Here is a 7,522-nt window from a genome sequence, read left to right as displayed (position 1 = left end):
GGCAATACTGGCAAAAATTCGAACGAGTCACAAGGTTGCGTCAAGGCATAGTTATTGATCCGATTCTTTCGTAGGGTCATAAAATAATGTATGGAGATCAACATGACTGAATTTGTGATCCGATTCAGTGGTTCGACCCATACTCTGTTTTTCTCCAGCTCAGGGAACATGCCCCTTTTGGAATTACGGCAAAATTTACTACGGGCCGCGACGTGGTAAATTTTGATCCGATTCTTTCGTAGGGTCATAAAATACTGTATGGAGGTTACCAAGACTGAATTTCTTATCCGATTCAGGTGTTCCACCGATACTCTGTTTTTTCTCCGGCATAGTGAACATACCCCTTTGGCAATACTGGGAAAATTTCGAACAGGCCGCGAGGTAGCGTCTGGGCATAATTATTGATCTGATTCTTTCGTAGGATAATAAAATATTGTATGGAGGTCACCAAGACCGAATTTCTGATCTGATTCATAGGTTCGACCCATACTCAGTTTTTTTCCGGCCCAGTGAACATATCCCTTTGACAATACTGGAAAAATTTCAAACGGGCCGCGAGATTGCGTCAGGGCATAGTTATTGATCCGATTCTTTCGTAGGATCATAAAATATTGTATGGAGGTCACCAAGACCAAATTTCTGCTCTGATTCTGTGGTTCAACCCATACTCAGTGTTTTCTCCGGCTCAGTGAACATACCCCTTTGGCAATACTGGCAAAAATTCGAACGGGCCGCGAGGTTGCGTCAGGGCATAGTTATTGATTCGATTCTTTCGTAGGATCATAAAATATTGTATGGAGGTCACCAGGACCGAATTTCTGATCCGATTCAGTGGTTCGACCCATACACAGTTTTTTCTCCGGCCCAGTGAACATACCCCTTTTGCAATTACGGCAAAATTTACTATGGGCCGCGAGGTGAAGTCAGGGCATAGTTATTGATCCGATTCTTTCGTAGGGTCATAATATATTATATGGAGGTCACCAAGACTGAATTTCTGATCTGATTCAGTGGTTCGACCCATACTCAATTTTTTCTCCGGCTCAGTGAACATACCCCTTTGGCAATACTGGCAAAAATTCGAACGGGCCGCGACGTGGAGTCAGGGCATTGTTATTGATCCGATTCTTTTGTAGGATCATAAAATATTGTATGGAGGTCACCAAGACCGAATTTCTGATCCGATTCAGTGGTTCGACCCATACACATTTTTTTCTCCGGCCCAGTGAACGTACCCCTTTGGCAATACTGGCAAAAATTCGAACGGGTCGCGAGGTTGCGTCAGGGCATAGTTATTGATCCGATACTTTCGTAGGGTCATAAAATATTGTATGGAGTTCACCAAGAACGAATTTCTGATCTGATTCATTGGTTCGACCCATACTCAGTTTTTTCTCCGGCCCAGTGAACATACCCCTTTGGGAATTACGACAAAATTTCAAACGAGCCGCGAGGTTGCGTCTGGGTATAGTTATTGATCCGATTCTTTCGTAGGATCATAAAATATTGTATGGAGGTCACCAAGACCTAATTTCTGATCCGATACAGTGGTTCGACCCATACACAGTTTTTTCTCCGACCCAGTGAACATATCCATTTGGCAATTACGGCGAAATTTTGAACGAGCCGCGACGTGGAGTTAGGGCATAGTTATTGATCCGATTCTTTCGTAGGGTTATAAAATAATGTATGGAAATCAACAAGACCGAATTTCTGATCCGATTCAGCGGTTCGACCCATACTCAGTATTTTCTCCAGCCTAGTGAACATACCCCTTTGGCAATACTGGCCAAAATTCGAACGGGTCGCGAGGTAGCGTCAGGGCATAGTTATTGTTCCGATTCTTTTGTAGGATCATAAAATATTGTATGGAGGTCACCAAGACCGAATTTCTAATCCGATTTAATGGTTCGACCCATACACAGTTTTTTCTCCGGCCCAGTGAACATATCACTTTGGCAATTACAGCAAAATTTTGAACGGGCCACGAGGTAGTGTCAGGGCATAGTTATTGATCTGATTCTTTCGTAGGGTCATAAAATAATGTATGGAGGTCAACAAGACCGAATTTCTGATCCGATTCAGTGGTTCGACCAATACTCAGTCTTTTCTCCAACTCAGCGAACATACCCCATTTGCAATTACGGCAAATTTTATTACAGGCCGTGAGGTGGCGTCAGGGCATAGTTGTTGATCTGATTCTTTCTTAGGGTCATAAAATATTGAATGGAGGTTACCAAGACCGAATTTCTGATCTGATCGGTTCGACCCATACTCATTTTTTCTCTGGCTCAGTGAACATACCCCTTTGGCAATATTGGCAAAAATTCGAACTGGTCGCGAGGTTACGTCAGGGCATAGTTATTGATCCGATTCTTACGTTGTGTTATAAAATATTGTATGGAGGTCACCAGGACCGAATTTCTGATCCAATTTAGTGGTTCGACCCATACACAGTTTTTTCTCCTGCCCAGTGAACATACCCCTTTTGCAATTACGGCAAAATTTACTATGGGCCGCGAGGTGGAGTCAGGGCATAGTTATTGATCCGATTCTTTCGTAAGGTCATAAAGTATTATTTGGAGGTCAACAAGACCGAATTTCTGATCCGATTCAGTGGTTCGACCCATACTCAGTATTTTCTCCAACCCAAGTGAACATACCCCTTTGGCAATACTGGCAAAAATTCGAACGGTGCGCGAGGTTGCATCAGGGCATAGTTATTGATCCGATTCTTTCGTAGGGTCAAAAAATATTGTATGGAGTTCACCAAGACTGAATTTCTAATCCGTATCAGAGGTTCGACCCAAACTCAGTTTTTTCTCCGGCTCAGTGAACATACCCCTTTGACAATTACGGCAAAATTTACTACGGGCCGCGAGGTGGAGTCAGGGCATAGTTATTGATCCGATTCTTTCGTAGGGTCATAAAATATTGCATGGAGGTCACCAAGACCGAATTTCTGATCTGATTCAGTGGTTCGACCCATACTCAGTTTTTTCCCCGACCCAGTGAACATACCCCTTTGGCAATACTGGCCAAAATTCGAACGGTGCGCGAGGTTGCATCAGGGCATAGTTATTGATCCGATTCTTTCGTAGGGTCAAAAAATATTGCATGGAGGTCACCAAGACCGAATTTTTGATCCGATTCAGTGGTTCGACCCACACTCAGTTTTTTCTCCGGCCCAGTGAACATACCCCTTTGGCAATACTGGCAAAATTTCGAACGGACCGCAAGGTTGCGTCAGGGCATATTTATTGATCCGATTCTTTCGAAGGATCATAAAATAATGTATCGAGGTCAACAAGGCCGAATTTCTGATTCGATTCAGTGTTTCGACCTATACGCAGTTTTTTCTCCGGCCCAGTGAACATATCCCTTTGGCAATTATGGCGAAATTTTGAACGGGCTGCGAGGTTGCGTCAGGGCATAGTTATTGATCCGATTCTTTCTTAGGATCATAAAATATTGTATGGAGGTCACCAAGACCGAATTTCTGTTCCGATTCTGTTGTTCGACCCATACTCAGTTTTTTCTCCGGCCCAGTGAACATACCCCATTGACAATATTGGCAAAAATTCGAACGGGTCGCGAGGTTACGTCAGGGCATAGTTATTGATCCGATTCTTACGTTGTGTTATAAAATATTGTATGGAGGTCACCAAGACCGAATTTCTGATCCAATTTAGTGGTTCGACCTATACACAGTTTTTTCTCCGGCCCAGTGAACATACCCCTTTTGCAATTACGGCAAAATTTACTATGGGCCGCGAGGTGGAGTCAGGGCATAGTTATTGATCCGATTCTTTCGTAGGGTCATAAAGTATTATTCGGAGGTCAACAAGACCGAATTTCTGATCCGATTCAGTGGTTCGACCCATACTCAGTATTTTCTCCAGCCGAGTGAACATACCCCTTTGGCAATACAGGTAAAAATTCGAACGGTGCGCGAGGTTGCATCAGGGCATAGTTATTGATCCGATTCTTTCGTAGGGTCAAAAAATATTGTATGGAGTTCACCAAGACTGAATTTCTAATCCGTATCAGTGGTTCGACCCAAACTCAGTTTTTTCTCCGGCTCAGTGAACATACCCCTTTGACAATTACGGCAAAATTTACTACGGGCCGCGAGGTGGAGTCAGGGCATAGTTATTGATCCGATTCTTTCATAGGGTCATAAAATATTGTATGGAGGTCACCAAGACCAAATATCTGTTCCGATTCAGTGGTTCGACCCATACTCAGTTTTTTCTCCAACCCAAGTGAACATGCCCCTTTGGCAATACTGGCAAAAATTCGAACGGTGCGCGAGGTTGCATCAGGGCATAGTTATTGATCCGATTCTTTCGTAGGGTCAAAAAATATTGTATGGAGTTCACCAAGACTGAATTTCTAATCCGTATCAGTGGTTCGACCCAAACTCAGTTTTTTCTCCGGCTCAGTGAACATACCCCTTTGACAATTACGGCAAAATTTACTACGGGCCGCGAGGTGGAGTCAGGGCATAGTTATTGATCCGATTCTTTCGTAGGGTCATAAAATATTGCATGGAGGTCACCAAGACCGAATTTCTGATCTGATTCAGTGGTTCGACCCATACTCAGTTTTTTCTCCGGCCCAGTGAACATACCCCTTTGGCAATACTGGCCAAAATTCGAACGGTGCGCGAGGTTGCATCAGGGCATAGTTATTGATCCGATTCTTTCGTAGGGTCAAAAAATATTGTATGGAGGTCACCAAGACCGAATTTTTGATCCGATTCAGTGTTTCGACCTATACGCAGTTTTTTCTCCGGCCCAGTGAACATATCCCTTTGGCAATTATGGCGAAATTTTGAACGGGCTGCGAGGTTGCGTCAGGGCATAGTTATTGATCCGATTCTTTCTTAGGATCATAAAATATTGAATGGAGGTCACCAAGACCGAATTTCTGTTCCGATTCTGTGGTTCGACACATACTCAGTTTTTTCTCCGGCCCAGTGAACATACCCCTTTGACAATACTGGCAAAATTTCAAACGGGTCGCGAGGTTGCGTCAGGGCATAGTTATTGATCCGATTCTTTCGTAGGGTCATAAAATATTGTATGGAGGTCACCAAGACCGAATTTCTGATCTGATTCTTTGGTTCGACCCATACTCAGTTTTTTCTCCGGATCAGTGAACATACCCCTTTGGAAATTACAGCAAAATTTTAAACGGGCCGCGAGGTTGCGTCAGGGCATAGTTATTGAGCCGATTCTTTCGTACGATCATAAAATATTGTATGGAGGTCACCAAGACCGAATTTCTGATCCGATTTAGTGGTTCGACCCATACACAGTTTTTTCTCCGGCCCAGTTAACATATCCCTTTGGCAATTACGGCGAAATTTTGAACGAGCCGCGAAGTTGCGTCAGGGCATAGTTATTGATCCGATTCTTTCGTAGGGTGATAAAAAAATGTATGGAGATCAACAAGACCGAATTTCTGATCCGATTCAGGGGTTCGACCCATACTCAGTATTTTCTCCAACCCAGTGAACATACCCCTTTGGCAATATTGGCAAAAATTCGAACGGGTCGCGAGGTTGCGTCAGGGCATACTTATTGATCCGATTCTTTCTTAGGGTCTTAAAATATTGTATGGAGGTCACCAAGACCGAATTTCTGATCTGATTCATTAGTTCGACCCATACTCAGTTTTTTCTCCGGCCCAGTGAACATACCCCTTTGGCAATTACGGCAAAATTTCAAACGGGCCGCGAGGTTGCGTCAGGGCATAGTTATTGATCTTATTCTTTCGTAGGATCAAAAAATATTGTATGGAGGTCAACAAGAACGAATTTCTGATCCGATTCAGAGGTTCGACCCATACACAGTTTTTTCTCCGGCCTAGTGAACATATCCTTTTGGCAATTACGGCGAAATTTTGAACGAGCCGCGACGTGGAGTCAGGGCATAGTTATTGATCCGATTCTTTCGTAGGGTCATAAAATAATATATGGAGATCAACAAGATCGAATTTCTGATCCGATTCAGTTGTTCGACCCATACTCAGTATTTTCTCCAGCCCAGTGAACATACCCCTTTGGCAATACTGGCAAAAATTCGAACGGGTCGTGAGGTTGCGTCAGGGCATAATTATTGATCCGATTCTTTCTTAGGGTCATAAAATATTGTATGGAGGTCACCATGACTGAATTTCTAATCCGATTCAGTAGTTCGACCCAAACTCAGTTTTTTCTCCGGCTCAGTGAACATACCCCTTTGACAATTACGGCAAAATTTACTACGGGCCGCGAGGTGGAGTCATGTCATAGTTATTGATCCGATTCTTTCGTAAGGTCATAAAATATTGTATGGAGGTCACCAAGACCGAATTTCTGATCTGATTCAGTGGTTCGACCCATACTCAGTTTTTTCCCCGGCCCAGTGAACATACCCATTTGGCAATACTCGCCAAAATTTGAACGGTGCGCGAGGTTGCGTCAGGGCATAGTTATTGATCCGATTCTTTCGTAGGGTCATAAAATATTGTATGGAAGTCACCAAGACCGGAATTCTGATCTGATTAAGTGGTTCGACCCATACACAGTTTTTTCTCCGGCCCAGTGAACATACCCCTTTGGCAATACTGGCAAAATTCGAACGGTGCGCGAGGTTGCGTCAGGGCATAGTTATTGATCCGATTCTTTCGTAGGGTCATAAAATATTGTATGAAGGTCACCAAGACCGAATTTCTGATCCGATTCAGTGGTTCGACCCACACTCAGTTTTTTCTCCGGCCCAGTGAACATACCCCTTTGGCAATACAGGCAAAATTTCGAACGGGCCGAGAGGTTGCGGCAGGGCATATTTATTGATCTGATTCCCTCTTAAGATCATAAAATAATGTATCGAGGTCGCCAAGACCGAATTTCTGATTCGATTCAGTGGTTCGACCTATATACAGTTTTTTCTCCGGCCCAGTGAATATATATCCCTTTGGCAATTACGGCGAAATTTTGAACGGGCCGCGAGGTTGCGTCAGGGCATAGTTATTGATCCGATTCTTTCGTAGGATCATAAAATTTTGTATGGAGGTCACCAAGACCGAATTTCTGTTCCGATTCTGTGGTTCGACCCATACTCAGTTTTTTCTCCGGCCCAGTGAACATACCCCTTTGACAAAACTGGCAAAATTTCAAACGGGTCGCGAGGTTGCGTCAGGGCATAGTTATAGATCCGATTCTTTCGTAGGGTCATAAAATACTGTATGGAGGTCTACAAGACCGAATTTCTGATCCGATTCAGTGGTTCGACCCATACTCAGTATTTTCTCCAGCCCAGTGAACATACCCCTTTGGCAATACTGGCAAAAATTCGAACGAGTCGCGAGGTTGCGTCAGGGCACAGTTATTGATCCGATTCTTTCGTTGGGAAATAAAATAATGTATGGTGATCAACAAGGCCGAATTTCTGATCCGATTCAGTGGTTTGACCCATACTCAGTATTTTCTCCAGCCCAGTGAACATACCCCTTTGGCAATACTGGCAAAAAT

This window comes from Bidens hawaiensis, unplaced genomic scaffold, assembly GCF_021521415.1.
Source record: "Bidens hawaiensis isolate Kalapana, Puna unplaced genomic scaffold, B.hawaiensis_p1.1 tig00041163_1, whole genome shotgun sequence".
NCBI classification, from domain to species: Eukaryota; Viridiplantae; Streptophyta; class Magnoliopsida; order Asterales; family Asteraceae; genus Bidens; species Bidens hawaiensis.
Note: the sequence above shows the minus strand (reverse complement) of the source record.